This window comes from Dermacentor variabilis, chromosome 2 (assembly GCF_050947875.1).
Source record: "Dermacentor variabilis isolate Ectoservices chromosome 2, ASM5094787v1, whole genome shotgun sequence".
NCBI classification, from domain to species: Eukaryota; Metazoa; Arthropoda; class Arachnida; order Ixodida; family Ixodidae; genus Dermacentor; species Dermacentor variabilis.
The window spans coordinates 193,765,610-193,783,196 of NC_134569.1; positions in this window are offsets into that span (position 1 = coordinate 193,765,610).

The following is a 17,587-nucleotide window of genomic DNA, read 5'->3' on the forward strand; positions in this document are numbered from 1 at the left end:
GGGCTTTTCCATCCCGTTCAAGATTTTCGCATCATGATCTCACCCTTGACTATACTCAATATGAAATGCCAACTAGCCCACTCCCAAGCTTTCCCACTGCTTCCACTCTTCTATTTAGGTTAATGTGTAAAGAGACACTGTATTTGTGGACAAAGATATAGACTTGCGCCAACAAATAATTACGTAGTGAATGCAGAGATAGAAGCGGTATCGCTTAGACTTCTAAGCACAAGATACTCGCCCAGTCGGGTGGTACCTCAACGTGTAGATCCATTCCATTCAGACTAAGTAGGGATAGACTTTCGTACTTATAATACCCGAGACATTTCAAACACAGTGTTTTAACTTGAAAGGTCGGACACATTCGCATGTTCACAATTTCTTATGAGTTACGCACAAGTGTAGTATGTGATACTGAATGCTCTGCTTTCTGTAGTAAATCATCGCCACCTAGTTTTATAATGTTAAGATGGAAAACTGAGGATGTTGGTTAGGCATGATCTGATGCGAAAGGTGCAAAGATGACACACAAAAAGATAAATACACACACCGGGCACGTTATTTGCTTCCAACAATGTTCAGTTAGGAAAAAAACGCCGCTATTCTATGCAAGTATCAGTATCACAGTTCATCTGTGCACATTTTCACTCAAGTAAAGCAGTTCTTTCTTTACTGAAATGAAATTAAAAAAGACGTAGTCACCTTATAATGGTGACGGCTACTCCTTTTCAGATAGCAAAAACATCAATACAGCAGTTCTTTTTTTGCGATAATGAGATTTATGCAACACTGATACGCCTATCATGTGCCTCAATGATGCGTTTGGCGTCAATTACTAATCTAACCAATTGGTCCCGGCTCCTGGCAGGCGTGAAAATTCGGCTTTCATTTGCAATCTCTACAATGAATTACCAGGTGGCCCTCTCTCCCATTTCTAACATTGTTTTGATGCTGCCTCGGCCTATCATTCACGCAGTGCTCGATTTTCCCAAATACTTTCTACTTCCTAACAAAGAATTTCATAAACGACTCCTGTCTGACATGAGCAAAACGAGAACAAGGTGACAGCAGGAGCCGACGTTTCGACAAGTGGACGCATGCTTTCCTCGCCACAGTATATATAGGTGGGGTTCTTCTATAGGAGAGAGGGTGTGAGGCGGCAGGGTGCGGCAAATTTTATTTATGAAGCACAAGTAATTTCCCGAATGTTGTCCTTGGTGTCAGTGTTTGTTGGCTTCTTATGATATGACTAATGAAAATCGGGTCCCTTGGTTAACCCCCTTTCTTCTCGTTTATTACATATCGAGGGTCTCGAATCCGGCAACATTCATGCCTTCAGGTAGCGTATGTGAATGTATTGACCAGTTTCCTACACCCAAAAAGATCACGTTCTCGAGACGCCTGCGGCAAAAAGGACGTTCCAAGTCCGTCGCCAAGGTCTATGAGTGGTGGCGCTGGCTAACTCAAAGGGTTCTACTAAGACACTTAAATAACTAAGAAATTAGATGGCGAAACGGCGCCGCGGTAGCTCAATTAGTAGAGCATAGCGTGCGAAATGCGAAGGTTGGGGGTTCGGTTGCTACCTGCAGCAAGTTGTTTTTTCATCCACTTCAATTTGCATTATTTATGGTTTGTTTATTTCATTTATTAGGCACAAGTAATTTCCTCTATGTTGTCCTTGGTTTCAGTGTTTGTTGGCTTCTTATGATATGACTAATAACGATCAGGCCCTTCGGTTAACCCTCTTTCTTCCCGAATTATGCATACCACACACGATCGCTGACATTGACCAATCGACATAAAACTGCAGCTTCAGAAGCACAAATGTATGCTCAACTAGCTATGCCAATCCTCCCCGTCAGCGTATCGATGTGGTCTAGTTGTTAGTGTTCGGTTGTCACCCTCTTTATAAGGGTTTGATTCCTATTGTGTTCATGTTTGTGCAATGCCTATCTCGATGTTTGTGTGATCATGTGACCCATTTCCAATAATGTGCTTCGAAGCTGTGTGAATGAAACCTTGCGCAAAACACCACTGGGCGGCACCTGCTCATAAAAAAATATTTTTTTAATGAAAAATGCCTCTTGGTCCGCATTATCTTGAGCCTCATAACATTTGAGCCGCCTTGTCAAGCGGACAAATTTGATCTGTAATATCGCATATAAACATTTGGCGTTATGTGTGACATCTCCCAAGCGGCTCCCTTCTCTGCAACGAATGGGGCCGTTTAAATGTGGGCCGCATATGCAAGAGCCGCATAAGATAGCGCGCATAGCAGGCCGCTTGGAAGGAGTCTTTTATAAGCCTCGACATTTTGAACTACTTTCCGTGTTATATGCGCTATTTTAAGCCGGTATTGACTAAAACTGTAAGGTTAACCTAAGCTTATGGTGGCACCTGCTGAGGCTAGCGTATCGCGTGGAGAGCAAGGAAAAACGAAAAAAACCACGAGAAACACACGTGCGCATGACATGACGCAGCGGCTTGACGGCTTGCAGTCGTCAAGGGCACGATGTGGAGCATTGGCTTACTACACACAAAATGTCAACATCCTCGGATATTCGCCTCGTATATGTGTCGTAGAGATAACGTCTAGGTTGACATTTTGACACAAGCAGCTGCAGCTGCCTTGCCGAAGAAATGTTTCTGGAGCGACAGCATTTTCTCGGGCTCTCCCTTTGCAGGTCTACAAAATTGATTGTCGTTGATTGGTTCCATTTTAAGGCGAAAACCTTAAATAACTTATACCCCGATGGCCCTCAAAAAAAAAAAAAAACTCGTCGTCTGGTCCAAAGGTACAGAAACTGTTCATACCCGCTCAAAGCAAGCAAAAAAAAAGCAATGGCTCTTACCTCTCTTAATACAGAGGCTACAAGCACTCATCAAAGTGAAACGTACAGTGCATACATTCATTGTCATCTCACGCATCCAACGCACAGAAACATGGTGCCTATTCGAGTGACAAAAAAAAACATTTCGCCTTCTCAATAGCTCATACCCCTTTAAGGAAGGAAAAACTGCAATGGTCATACGCCCGTGAGGCTGTGGCTACAAGCGCTCAGAAAAGTGAAGGAAACAGTGCATACATCAATCACCCATACAAGAGACTGAACATCATAAGTTTCAATCCCTTGCTGAGGGGATGGAACCTAAAGTTGAAGAGAAATGTCGTTGGCGCTAGTCTGGCCCAGCTATACGAGCGCACGAAGCCGTAACAAAACGTCGAAAACGGTCCAAAGAAGCGCAACTGTGAAAGCAGCAACGCAACGATGGAAGAAGGCGCATTAACTGTGAGAAGGCTTTGGCCTCCACATGTTACAGGGGCGTAACATGCTGCGGAATTCATTTTTATATCTTCTCGCTCCTGACGGCTCCTGCTTTTCTCTTATTGCGGCAAAGAGGCACCCGATTCTGTTTGCTCTTGAACTGACGTAACAATTCGCAAAACACAAAGATTCAGATACAACCAATGGCTTTCAACTGGTTTCCAGATAAGTAGCACAAGCAGGAGAGATGCGAGCAAGGAGCAGAGGTGGCAGCTGGGATCGCAGCACTTCGCCGAGTCACGAATTGCTGCATTTCAGGCGCGTCAGCTTTTACGTCAGTTGTGCCATATGCCTAGCAACGACATATCCAGGAAGGAAAGTGGCTGCCTTCCTTAGTAAGCATGCTGCTTGAAAAAAATATGGCAGTAGACATGCGCGAGTGTCTACTGCCATAAGAATGAGTGCCGTATTTGCGGAAAAGTGGGTTCTTATAATGAATTGCAGTGAAAATTTGTGATGTCCGTGTTTAAATCGCGTAAAAAATGGTTACCCTGTATCACTACTCTCTTGGCAACGCTGCCCGCATATGACGCTTTCCAACACATCGTAAAAGAGTATGTAATTTATCCACACAAGTTTTAGTTCACCAGCACACTGGCCGTACTGCAAGCTATCAGCCCCCCGGCAATTTTCGTTAAACTTTATCTCGTTTGTGTTTGCATTTCTCCTAGAAGAACGGCATTAATTGCTTGAGGCGTTGCCGTGTCCCACTGCGGCAATAAATGCGGAACGCTACAAAAAGGAACATTCTGCATGTTTTTGCATTCTCCGTAACATGAGCAGTGAGCACCCTACGGGCAGCTGGACTATTAGGTTGAAGTGCTTGTTAAACGATCATAGTGGGTAACGTTGAATATCTTGGTCAATCATTTATGAATACATGATAAGCTCTTGAGTTCTCACGTGGAGAGATTTTCTTCTATTCCCGCATTGTGACAGTGTGCTGAGCGCACGAGTTTTCATCCATTCGAAAATAGCTTTTTGAATGGATTATGTCCTTAATTCGGGGCGTATAAATCGAAACTGGTTTTTCAAACAATTATGCCATTGTTACTCACACTCATCCAATTCCCCTCACATTCTTAAGGAAAGTACGGAGCCAAGTTTTTGTAGATGCTCGCCCGTAAACTGATCTAAGTTGCAACCGGGTAGAAGAAAATTGGAAATCATGTAGCGCTCGAAATGCTCTACATTAAAGGACTTGAATCATTCGCAGCAACAAGCATACTGTAACAACGCATCGTCCACTTCTCGATTGACGTCGTAATGTCCACTTTAGCTATTTTTCTTTTTCTTCTTTTACCTAAGCTCTTTCTCCGACTCACATATAGGGACAGGTGCAACATAACGCCCTTTTCTATACACGTGCGCTCAACAAAACTCGCGCTATTTGCGCATAAACAGCATGTGCTTAATCTGGCTCTAAGTTATACAGGGCACCGCATATTGATTACGTCTGACGAAGCGCGGTAGGAACCAGTAGAATGTACCAATAGATTCTGCTTTATAGCCGGTATGCCACGTGCCGGAAGGCCTATTTGGTCAGCGAGCAGAGGCGGTGCATTATCACTGGGCGTTGTTTCTTGTCACTGATCCTTGCAGTTATCATGAAGGAGCAATATTTGCGGCGCAAGACACTGATCCACACCAAATTCCATCACTCCCGTGATCTGGAATTCTGGGAATTGGCTAATGGGCTCATTAGTTTCCATGCAACTGCAGCGAGAGCATTGAGGCGCACGCTGTTTTGACCGCAGATCACTTGCGTATACGAGGACAGCGCTTTTTTTTGTAATGAAGATGATACGACGAATACGAAAGATATCTGCCAGGACAGTGGTCGACGCCATTTTCTGTGCTGTAAACTAAAGGTGGGATAATATGACATGTTAGAATACAAATGATATAGCAGTAAGTATCTAAAATTGAGTGGAATATCGAGTTAGGTACAGAACAGTTCCAAATGCAGACGATTTTAATAATAAATAAATAATAGTTTAATAATAGCAGCAATAATAGTAATAGTAATAATAGTTATAAATATTATAAAATATTAAAAAAAGAAAAGTTAATTATTCAATTTTAGTTAATTGGGCTGCAGACAGCGATAATTATCATCTCACTTTGCTCCCCCCTGGCCACACAACTTATTTGTACGGGCGGTCTTCACGTGTCTCTCGGCGCCTAATTTTAAGGAAAGCTATGAAGCTTAATTATGAACACCCTCTATAAAGATGTAGGGTTCGAAAGCTGGTCGGGCGCCAGCCCCCCCCCCCCCCCCCCCTAAAAACTAAAGCTTTCCGCTTATGGATGAGGCATGGTGAATTCCGCGTATGTTGTTTCTTGTTAGCCTCCTACGGAACGTGAGAGAACTGAAGCAACACAATCGCAGGAGTTAGCGGTTCCCAGCAATGATAACATCATCACTTCGATTCATCCAAGGCAAGGTGGGTAAGAAGTTAGGAGAATAATCTAAATATGAGCTAATCGCATAGAGGGTAAGTACCATCATTCGCTGGAACAAACCATACCTAACTTACCGAGCCCGCGTGTTAAAAAATATACATGGTATATTTGGCCTTCTGAACAAATACATAACGCAGGTAATTGCTCTGTAAGTCACATATTTACGGTTAATTTTTCAAGGAACTTGTAGCCGGCGAAGAAGCACGAGAAGCCCACCTATTCGCGTCTAAGGCGCTACTGGTGAATCGCCACTGAACGACCTTGAACTAGAGTCTACTAGAACTATTCACTCGCGCCACCGAAACCACCGCGCCTTGCATACGAGCGTCCCCTCTTTTCGAGAAAGTAGCGGCGGCGCTCGTGCGCACACTCTTGAAGCATGTTGGCGTGTTACGACCTGTAATGCGTGTGTGCTTGTGCGAGCTGTGCGGCACATTTGTGACTCAGATGAAAAAAAAAAGCGTTTATATCTCTATTTTGCTGTTGTTGCGTTTAGGAGATAATGTTGGAAGTAAAGGAACAATGTGCAGCAGAATTTTGATTTGAGATGTTGGACTCTCCAGGGAAACGTAATCGAGAGTTCGACGGAAGGCCGACTGGCCGGCACGAGACATGACAAAGAAAGACGTAGGCCGACCAAGTCAGACTTGTTTAAAAGACAAGATTTTTCTGCTTCCATGGTGATGCCATGTTCACAATGAGGCGGCGTCCACGGCACACGAATGGGCACCTCTGTCTCGGTGACCACTGCGAACTTGACAATGGAATGCCTGGAAGGTCGCGCGCTCGCTTCTTTCAACACATCACCAAGAATTTTCTAGGCTACGTTGACGATGGTTTTCCATAATGAAGCGCTGTGCCTTTGGAAGCTTTTGCCACGCATCTAAACAACTCAGCAGATTCAATTCAGTTCAAGGCTGAGATGGAGACAAACCAGAAACTGCCTTTTTTGGACGTAGTGATGAAAGGAAGCAATGGTGTGCTTTCTTTCAACGTTTTCAGAAACAGTACACACACTGGTCGGTACCTGAATTTCTTGTCTGTACACGTGGTGCTCCCAATAGGGCAGTTGTTGCCTCCCTGTGGGGCCGTGCGAGCCGCATTTGCTGGAAACCGGAACACTTAAATTCCGACCTGCAGACAATCCGGAAAGATGCTTCGACAAGAGGTTACCCCTCTGCTTTCATGAACGCTGTGGAGCACAGTTTGGTCAACACTTTACAAGCTGGTTGTGCCCGTCCGAAAAAAGACGCTTCCATTCCGTACGTGCCCGAGATAAGCGAGACCTTATCACTCGTGCTGCGTAAACGTGACGTTGAGACGACTCACGGTCCTATTTGCAAACTCAGGCACGTACTCGTTAGTGGGAAGGACCAGCTACCGAAGGAAACCTTTCCTGGCCTTGTTTGCAAGATCCCCAGTGCGGATTGCGAGGGCATCTGCGTAGGGAGGACGGGCAACTTGAAACAGTGACGGCGCCAACATCGAAACAATGTCGATAAGAGAAGAGTGGCTTTAAATGCTTTGGCAGAGCACGCAGTAACAATGATGCACAATATTCACTGGATGAAGTCTAGTCTAACGGGCCAGCTAAGGAACTGGAAGTCACGTCCGCACCTGGAGTCGCTCGAGATACAATTTACAGAACACGCACTGAATTAAAGCGAAGGAACCCTCCCAAGCCTTACGCAGGGTGCTTGCTCCACATGCTAATAACTATTTAAGTAGGCACTTCAACCTTTTTTGCCCCATTGTGAGCAAGGCTTCCGTCTGGAAGTAGAAACGTGTCGTCTTTTAAATAAGCTTTACTTGGTCGGTGTGCGTCTTTCATTGTCATCTGCCGAGAAACCTACGAAATTGAGCCCATAAAGAAAAATCAGAAGAGCCCATATATCTCTAAATCTGGTTTAAAAACAGATAGCTCAATTGCGTAAACTCCATCTGTTAGAGCATGTCGAGGGAAGAAATGCGGTATATAAATCTGCAGCTTACAAGAAATATTCAGAATGTTTGCGGATATTTTGCAAAATTCCTTCTCCGAAATTATTGGTGTACTTCCGAGCAGTGTATAATACATCAATTTTGCGCACTGTTGGAACCCCAGTGGATAATTGCAGCTTAAATATTTGTGACATTTTTCCTTGGTAATGATTTCAATGTAATGCTTAATTTTTTAGTTACACGATATATTTATCAAATAGATTCACAAGTTCATAAAAAATTCGCAGTTTCATCCTAAAGGCGAAGCATCGATTACGACAGGAAATTAGTAGACAGCTTTACGAAGTATTAATAATAGTGTTATCGGCAGCATTTTGAAAACATTCGCTTACTCATATAAATAACAAGTGTGGTGTTTCCGCTCCCAAGCAAACATGAACACATCACACTTGATGAGCGCGGACGCTCGGTGTCAAAACGCTGGTTTGAGCAAGTGCCGTAGGAGCAGCGAGGGAGGTGACCTTCAACGGCCTGTCGTTTGAAGGGAGACTAAAGGCAAACACTAAGTCAACGTGGACTGGTCAAATACTATCCTAGAAAGCTCGCAACGCTTGTCTCCTGCCAAGAAAAGACTTAGTTTACGAGAAAATTGTGTCCTAATACGTTTAGAGCAATTCCTAATTCCTGCTCCCCAACCGGACGATTGGTGACGTTGCATACGCCATCGCCACCCTTTGCGCCATCCGTGAATGAAACGGCACCCTACAGACGGCGGTACCCAGCTAAGACATAGTAAATCCCCCTAAACTTCGTAAAGTAGCGCCAGGATTTGATGAATGCCGCCCCTTTGCACACTCTCGTCCAGGCCGACGCCGCAACACCATTAGCCTAATGGCGTCACGTGGGCCCTCGCGCCGGCTTCGTTCGTCTACAGTCGTGCTTCAGCGCAATTTTTGCTTGAGAGGCGTCTACGGAGTGGCGAGGAGCGCATGTTGGCGCCGTTGCTCTTCTGTGTTGCTTTGGTTTCCGAACGACTTAAACTTTTGTGGCAAGTGCGACGTCGCTTCATGGCATTTTCTATCACCATGACCTGCTGTACTTTCGTATGCTAAAATGGTTTCAGCAAATACAAGAAGCTCTTCTCGATACCGTTCGGTAAGCGCTGCGGGTTAGGAAGAATGACATGGGCTCATCGAATTGGGAGGGAGAACTCCACACCAACATTCTCCACACGACTATACCAGGTAATTGCGAGTCTCTCATTCTATAGTCCTACACGACGTGTACTTTGTTTATATCAGTAGTACGGTCGTATTTGGTGCGCTTAATCATGTTGCACACCAACAGGCTTGAATTCGCAGGTACATGGTGCTGCGTGCGAAAACGTGATTACGAAACCTTTAGGATCCAGCGCATTCCTATTTACAAAATTTGAAGGTACAGCGTGATAACTCTTCTTTGGAAAATAACTCTCTGCATTCTTGGGTTAATAACTAGCCCGCCTTAGAGCGAATAGCATTGTTTGCTTCTTTCGTTCGTGTTCGTCATTGGCGGTCGCACGGTGGATTTGCGATACAGAAGAAAAGTGTGCGCGCTCCCCTGAAAGCGGTAGATGATGCTGTCGTTCGGCGAACAACGACAGCATCATAAGTCTTTGAGACGTACTACGTGTTGATTTGTGCCAGCTTTAAAGTGTGTGTAGGAACGTTCGCGAAGAAATGTGTGGCCACGCTCTCGTTCGCTGGCTGATTTAGTCGTCGTTCGCTCGTTCGTTTAGTCGTTCGACCACTATGACTTAGATGCACGCGTAATGAGACAACAAATGGTGTCTCAGTTGAACGATATCATCATTTCAATTATCGCAATGTCGGCCGCGTCGTGGAGAGGTAATTCTGTGCGCGGTCATCAGTTCGCCAGAGTCATATCTCGCAAATGTTGTTTCGGAGTGTGCGCAGCCTTCCTAAATGCATGCGCGTTAGTGCAACTCGATTCGCGACAAGTAAGTGACTTTGTAAACGCACGACAAAATATTATTCGGGATGAGTCACTAACCTGAAAAATAACGCACTTGTTTGAGGCATGAATGAAGCGCTGTTACCGCATTATCGCTTCGCGAACGTATACTAAAGAACTCATTTCATTTTCTATATACGCAGAATTCCCACTCAAGGATCAGCAGCGCGTATTTGTGTTGACTGTGAGGCACGAGAAACATAATGGCACCAGCGCCCACCTCTGAGCTCGTGCTTAGAACATTGGCAAGCACGCACGTTCGCTGCACTGTAGCTCGTAATACCCTTTCGAACCTTCTGAGCAGCGATCGTCCGTGTCCTCTGTCGGCCTTTGTACGGCATAGCTCATACGCGCCGCGAATTCACATGGTATGGATGGCACGCAGTCTTTAGGATACTGAGGGGTTGCTGGAGATCAGGATGTTGGCATTCAATCGTAAATGTGTTATTTACAACCATTCGCAACAGCATCTTGCGACACTCACTTTACAAATGTTGCGCACCTAGTTGTAGCGCACGCAATACATTCGAAGTCGTCATGGGACAGCGTTAGCGCTCGTTCAGATACCTTTTTCTTTAATAATGACCAAAAGAGGAAGAAAGCTGCCGTCACTGAATTTCTATAACCCTCTGCACAGAAATTCTATGCTGTACACGTAGTTACTCGGACCTAGAAAGTCGACGCGAACGTCTAAAGCTATGGAATTTAATGCGTGCATTCACTCTGCCAAAGGTCGTCTGCTACGCCCGAGTGGTGTAGGTCAAGGGGGGAGCTTGAAAGAGAGGAGAAACGAGGAGGTGTGAAGGCGGAGGAGGTGAGTGTCGCTACTTTAAGAAGTTTAAGGGGTTTCAAAGACAGAGCGGTTGATTCGCCGCTGCAGCTGCTTTTTGGTGAAGGGGCATAGACCCACAGGACACCTATATGGATAGACCCGCGACATCACATGGAAGTTGAATTCATTGCTGCTTGTAGTGTGTGCGAGTTTCGCGAACAAGCAAAACCAGCGTAGCAATACGCAATCACGAAATTACTTTGAAACGCGAAAACGTGGGCAGCGCGGAGTCGATCGAAAATGAAATGTTTCAACCACTGGCGTCATAGTCAACGGTAGCTTCAGTGAGTTCTTTTCTTCTAAAACTGAAATAGAGCTGAACAAGTAGCATTTTATTTAGCCTTATAACACAACGCAAGGATGTTTTTCGCGACGAGTGGTTGGGTACTAGCGACAGAATCTGACTGAGGAGTGCTTTCGTCATCGGCCAAGTGCTTCAGTGTCACGGGGAAGTCTCTATTCATGACCTGCAATTACGTCAATTTCTCGATTATGAAGACTCTGTCCGCGATAATATTGGCGCATTAGGGTTTCTCGAGCACTGACCTGTCTGTTGAGGTTCCCATAATCTTTGCCTTTGTGTCCCTTTAACGCAAGGGCTGCGAGAACACAGCGCGCACAGAGGTATGAGCAGGCTGTACATTCATTTCAAGCACTTTCAAGGTACGGCGCCCTCGACCGTGCGCGGCCTTGCAAAGCACGCACTCACTGGCGCACTGGAAGACACCTCGCCTCCCTCCCGCTCAGCCTTCCTGCTTTCTTCCACTTGTGGTGCGCGAGATTGAGCCGCGATTGTCAGTTCTCGTCGGGCCCGGTTGCGAAACGCGCAGTGGCTGCCTGAGCCCAGCGCCCGCCCCCTCGGCCTCCCTCCTATCGCCCCCACGGTCTTTCCCGCGTTTGCTATCCGCTTCCTCCCTCGCGCGCATCATGTTTAGCAGTTAAGCTCTTGTTTGGGCTAGTTGATGCATTTATGAGCACATAACAGGTACGCGTCCGTCCTTTGCACGTTCCTTTCGTGGTCGTCCTTTTTTTTTGCGCCGCCCTTTGATGGTGGCTATATTGAGCCGCGATTGGGCCATTCGCACAGGCAGCACACGATGCGCGGCGACCGTGTTATCGCCCTTGGACTCTATGTGGAACATCAGGGCGACGTCAACAGCAACGGTGACACCGACGACAAAAATGCAAGTGCTGTGTTCATATAATTGCTATGGAATAAAATTATAATTCCTACAGTTTTCTAAAAAAAAAGTAAGTTTTCTTTTCAAATGCAACAAACCCTATCAAGAATAGTGCAATGGATGCCGAGGAAATTGATCTTTCTTTTCGCGTGTATTAAGGACGGAGGTAAGTGTAAGTTTCTTACAGTTCCTATATGGTTTCTGATGACAGACAATATCGACGAATAGCCTTAGGAGAATTTCTCAAGGCTTCCCCCCGGCCCGTAAGTGGCTTATGACAGCACGAAGCGACGACCATAGCAAAAGTAACGCATGAGCACAAAGTTCACTGAAAGTACAATCTGCGTCCGCTAGGGATGACACCACCCCTGTCGCAATTAAGAGCTCTGTTCTAAGAACTCCATGCGCCTAAGAGCTCGGCTCTTAACAAAGGGATGCGTGAATGAAAGTCATTGTCATAGAGAATAATAGAGAATGTAATACAGAAGTGCAGGGTTTAATACAGGCCACTACATATAAAAGTACATACAAGTGTGCGAATGGACAATTTATTTCCAGGCCGGCCTTCTAGTACGCGCGCCGTAAAACGGTTCTCGCATAATTTCTAAGGGCGTTCTGAGCTCGGCAGGATGTGTATGCCACATTTAGATGCCTTCTTAAGGTTTACCCAAAGTTTCGTGCCGTTTACGCAGTCAAGACAGAGTAAATCCCCTTAAACATCGTAAAGTAGCACCAGGTGTTGAAGAATGCCGCTCCCTCCTCGCGCGCTCTGGCCGAGGCCGACGCCGCGTCACCATTGGCCTAATGGCCTCACGTGGGCCCTCGCGCCCGCTTTTTATGTTTACAGTCGCGCTTCAGCAACATTGTTGCTAGAGAGGCGTCTACGGAGTGGCGAGGGGCACATGTTGGCGCCGTTGCTCTTCTGTGTTGCTTTGGTTTGCGAACGGCTTGAACTTTTGTGGCAAGTGCGACGTCGCTCCAAGGCATCTTCTATCACCATAACATGCTGCGCTTTCGTATGCTAAGATGGTTTCAGCAAATGCAAGAAGCTCTTCTCGATACCGTTTGGTGAGCGCGGCGGGTTAGGAAGAAATACATTGATTCATCGAATTGGGAGGGAGAACTTCAGACCAACAATCTGTACACAACTATAAGTGGTAGTTGCGAGTCTCTCATAGTATAGTCCTACACGACGTGTACTTTGTCGCGCTTAATCGTATTGTACGCCAACAGGCTTGAATTACCAGGCACGCGAGGCTGTGTGCGAAAATCTGATTACGAAACCTTGAGGATTCAGAGCATTCTTTTTGACAAAATTTGAAGGTCCAGCCTGAAAACTCATCTTAGGAAAGCAACTCACTGGATTTTTGGGTTAATAACTAGCCTTCCTTAGAGCGAATAGCTTTGTTTGCCTCTTTTGTTCGTGTTCTTCATTGGCGGTCGCACGGTGGATTTGCGATACAGAAGAAAAGCGTGCGCGCTCTCCCGAAAGCCGCAGATGATTCTGTCGTTCGGCGATGAACGACAGCATCATAAGTCTTTGCGACGCAATACGCGTTAATTCTTGCCAGCTTTCTAGCGTGTGTAGGTTAAGATGCGGCGGTGGAGCATTCGCAAAGAAAATGTGCGGTCGCCCTCTCGTTCGCTGGCTCGTTTAGTCGACGTTCACTCGTCAGTTTAATCGTTCGTTTGCTCGCCCGACCACTATGTCCTGGATACACGCGTAATGAGACAACAAATGGTGCCTCACTTGAACGACTGCATCATTTCAATTAACGCATTGGGGGCCGCGTCGTAGCGTGGCAATTCTGTGCGCGCCACGCTACGACGCCACCCCTGTCGCGACTAAGAGCTCCGCTCTAAACAAAGCGATGCGCGAATGAAAGACGTTTTCATTTATTGCAGAAGTGCAGGGTTTAGTACAGGCCACTGCATTTACAGGTACATACAAGTGTGTCAATAGAAAATTTATTTCTCGGCCGGCCTTCTAGTACGCGCACCGTAAAACAGTGCTCGCATCATTTCTAAGGCTGTTCTTAGCTAACAGGATGAATATGCGACATTTCGATGTAGTTTTAAGTTTTACCCAAGGTTTCATGCCGTTCACGCAGTCATTTTCGGTAACAAACGGCGAAATAACGCCTTGCTGCACTGCACCAGCGCCATGTGCTGCCATTCTAAACAGTCGGCGGAGGCCGCCTTAAGCAAGCAGTGGACGCCCTACTACGTGATCAAACCTGATGGCGCCCACGAGAGCGCGGTGACAATGACCTACATACCACGGACGTTTTGAATGCCCTTCACCATTATCACAGTCTCTTGTCTATTGAGGACTTGTTCACTGTCTTTAGCGATCCTAAATGTGCGATAGAGGGAAACAACACGAAAATTTTTACATAGAATAAACAGAAATTGTCAGTAAACAGAACACTTAGTCTCACGACGTCACTTGCACAAATAAGCATCTTGACATCACTTCCTGTGAAATAATTGTAGTGGTTCTGCAAACATTTAACTTGTTATCGCGCCTTATGTACACATGGCCATTTTTGTTTTGCGAATTGTCAAATATAGTAATTGCTCTTGGGGTAATTCTAGATAATGAACTCATGTTCCACCACACGCTCCCTCACTAGTGCGAAATATGCTATTAGTGGTCCTCATTATTATGAAATCATGTACCTTTCATTTAACACCACATTTGAACAAGCTTACATTTTGTTTAATTCGGTAGTTGCTCTGAATTACGCTAAGTGATCACGTATTTACTTATATCTAACAACTACAGTGCTTTTAGAACCAAGCAATGAGACCGATGAGATCAAGCCTATTTGTACCAAAGTGTGCGCCTAGTTTGTTAAGCTCAGCTTCATTCCACAACAAATCGTGTTCCGCATAAGAAATTATGGATAACTGCACATTGGTTCATTGTGCAATATGTTGGCTTTAGATGAATTATGCGTATTACCAAGGAACAGTCTTTACTACCGTAAGAATCTTCTATCACTTGCAGGTAAGGCTTGAGAGATATACAGGTCCTAAAACAATATCAACACAGTTTCTCCTCGTTTCTCTTAGTTTCTCCAGTTTCCCCTAGTTTCTCCTCTCTTTCACGCTCCCTCCTCGACGCTACGCCACCTAAACCGCTCGAACGTAGCAACAGCGTCAACATTCGCTCCTCCCCATTCCGCAGACGATTATCAAGCGAAAATCGCGCTGACGCACGACTCTAAACAAACGGAGCCGGCGCGAGGGTCCACGTGATGCTACTAGGCCGATAGCGACGCGGCTTCTACTTCGGCCAGAGCGCGCGTGGAGCAGGCGGAATTCTTCTGAAGCGAAAATGGCGCTGAAACGCGACTGTAAGCAAACGACGCCGGCATGAAGGCCCACGTGACACTATTAGGCCAATAGCGACGCGGCGTAGGCCTCGGCCAGAACGCGCGAGGAAGAGGCGGCCATTCTTCAAAGCGTGTCGCTACTTTACGAACTTTATGGGGTTTTACGCATCCCGACCGGCGCCACCGTGGCAGCGTTTCACAGTTTCTGCGTAGGGCACGCGCTCTGCCTAAGTCAATTGCTGGGCTGTGACAGTGTAAACGTTACAATTGTTCATTGCCTGACGAGAGCGCTTGGAGATGGCGTCACACCTGCGTCACAACACGCGCCAGCGAAATGGCTTCAAGGCGCGAACTTAGCATCGATGACACCATGGCTCGAAAGAAGCATTGCGCGGGACAGTAACGATTTCGTTGTGCTGCGAAACGTGGCGGAAACCACGAACGTATGTATACAATGTATACGTGAAACTATAAAATCATTTCAATGACGTGCATCCCCGTAACTCAATATAGTTTGACAGTTCTGCTACTTCAAGCAAAGCAAAAAGTATACAAAGCTTCGCTTGCATCGATTCTCACAGTGCGTGCGATCTGCAATTTTTTTTATCATAATGCTAGGCGCTGCAAGTTTCATCTATATTGCTACGTGATAATGTGGGTGAATTATGACAAAAATTATTAAAATCATGAGTAACCTCAATACCAGAGCAAACGAATGCTATAATGACTTACCCGAGACTTTTCCCTTGTTCTAGGTAGCTGCTAAGTGCTTGTCATTCGGATCTTCTGTGCTTGAATTCAATGCCAATAAGTGCGAGCCGACCGCATTGCACGAATACTTATATGCCAAACTCTCTTTGGCGGTCGCGGCAAATGTCACAAACCCCCATCTGTTCGATATCAAGTGTCACCTGCACGAGGAAGAGAACTTATTTGAAACGTCTGGCTGCGACGGCTTTTTTTAGGATTCGCGGGAACGACACGCTGTATGTCAGCATTAATTATAGCTTCAGACTTCTATCTGTGATCTTTGCTTCCTCGAGCATGAATTGTTCACAATATAACCATGAGTATTGACTTAGGAATGACAGCGGCGTGTCTCTCTTAACACTGTCAGAATTGTTTCGGGGAGACCTCTGCAGTAGCCTACGATAAAAAAGATGGGGTTGTATAATAGGGACACAGGGTTCATGTAGACTACAATTAGGCAATTTTTCATCTTGAATGCGATTCTTTGCGCCTGTGTAAGGACGCAGATGTGTCAAGACGACTGGCCTCAAAAGAAATCGCCAACTGTCATCTGCCACCAACTTAAGCAGCCATGCGCTTTCACCTATAACGTAATAGCGGGGATATCTTCATGAAGTCTTCCTCTGTATCTCAATTACAATGTTCGTCTGGGTATCTTAAAAAATCACGATGTCCAGCTTGTGCGTGTGACAGCATCGGTAAGTTCCGCCATCTTATCGGGAAAACCACGACAGTTCAAGTGAAGACGGCAGATCGTGGGAAATTCGCTATTATGTTTGTCGAATATTTGTTTCGTCCGAATCATACACTGAACGAAGATATTCATGGGGCTACTGACAGCGCTGGTGCTGAGATCAGCTTGAATAGGCAAGTTATGCGATTGAAGTAGAAGTGGTAGGATTCAGTTGGCTGAGAGTATGCTGTCTAGCCGTGAGTTCGGTTAGCATGTATTGATTAGACTTTCCTTTATCTGTGCAAGACCACTGGCTGAGCAGGATTCTTAATCCCCTGCTGCGAGTTATGACAAAATTTCAAGAAGCTACTCCCTTGCCGTGAAGTGGGCCTGGTGCGTTCAGGTGGGAGCTGAGCGATTTGCAGGGCTTCGGCCCAGCTACTCAGGAAGGAGGAGCGTTCGCCGCAGTGTTGTTCAAGGCTGACGCAGCTGCTTCGGATTTTCGCGCGTATTGTCCTCTGCTGCAACTCAGGTCAAGCGGTCCGGTACGATATAAACTGAGCTGATGGCTCCAAAAATCGGCCACCATATACTTTTATGCATATGTGCGCAATAACAAACACGTAAAACGGCGGCTTTGTTTGGAGCAAGTGTTATTGCACATATCTTGTAGAATTAACTTTCAATCATTTCCACTCAAAAAATTGAAAGTGAACATCTGCCCTGGTGCATGATTTAGCAGAAAATGTTTTATGACAGGATGCCGCAGCAATGTTTAGCCAGAGTTTCAAAATATGCGAATGCCACGTAGCTGAAAAGGACCAAGGTAATGTTGTTTGCCGTCGCTTCGAGATACATATACTCAGAATATTTGTTTTATTCTGCCTAATTGCATATATAGTCCTAATTAAAGAACTTCTCAAATATGTTAATTAGATAGGTGGAAACGAGACAATTGTACAGCAACGTCAAAAGCTCCCGATGAAAATTTCTGTTGCTCGATACATCCTACATCAAAGTTTTTCCGAGCGTGAAAGGAAACCCGCTCATACGCGCAAAGTGCC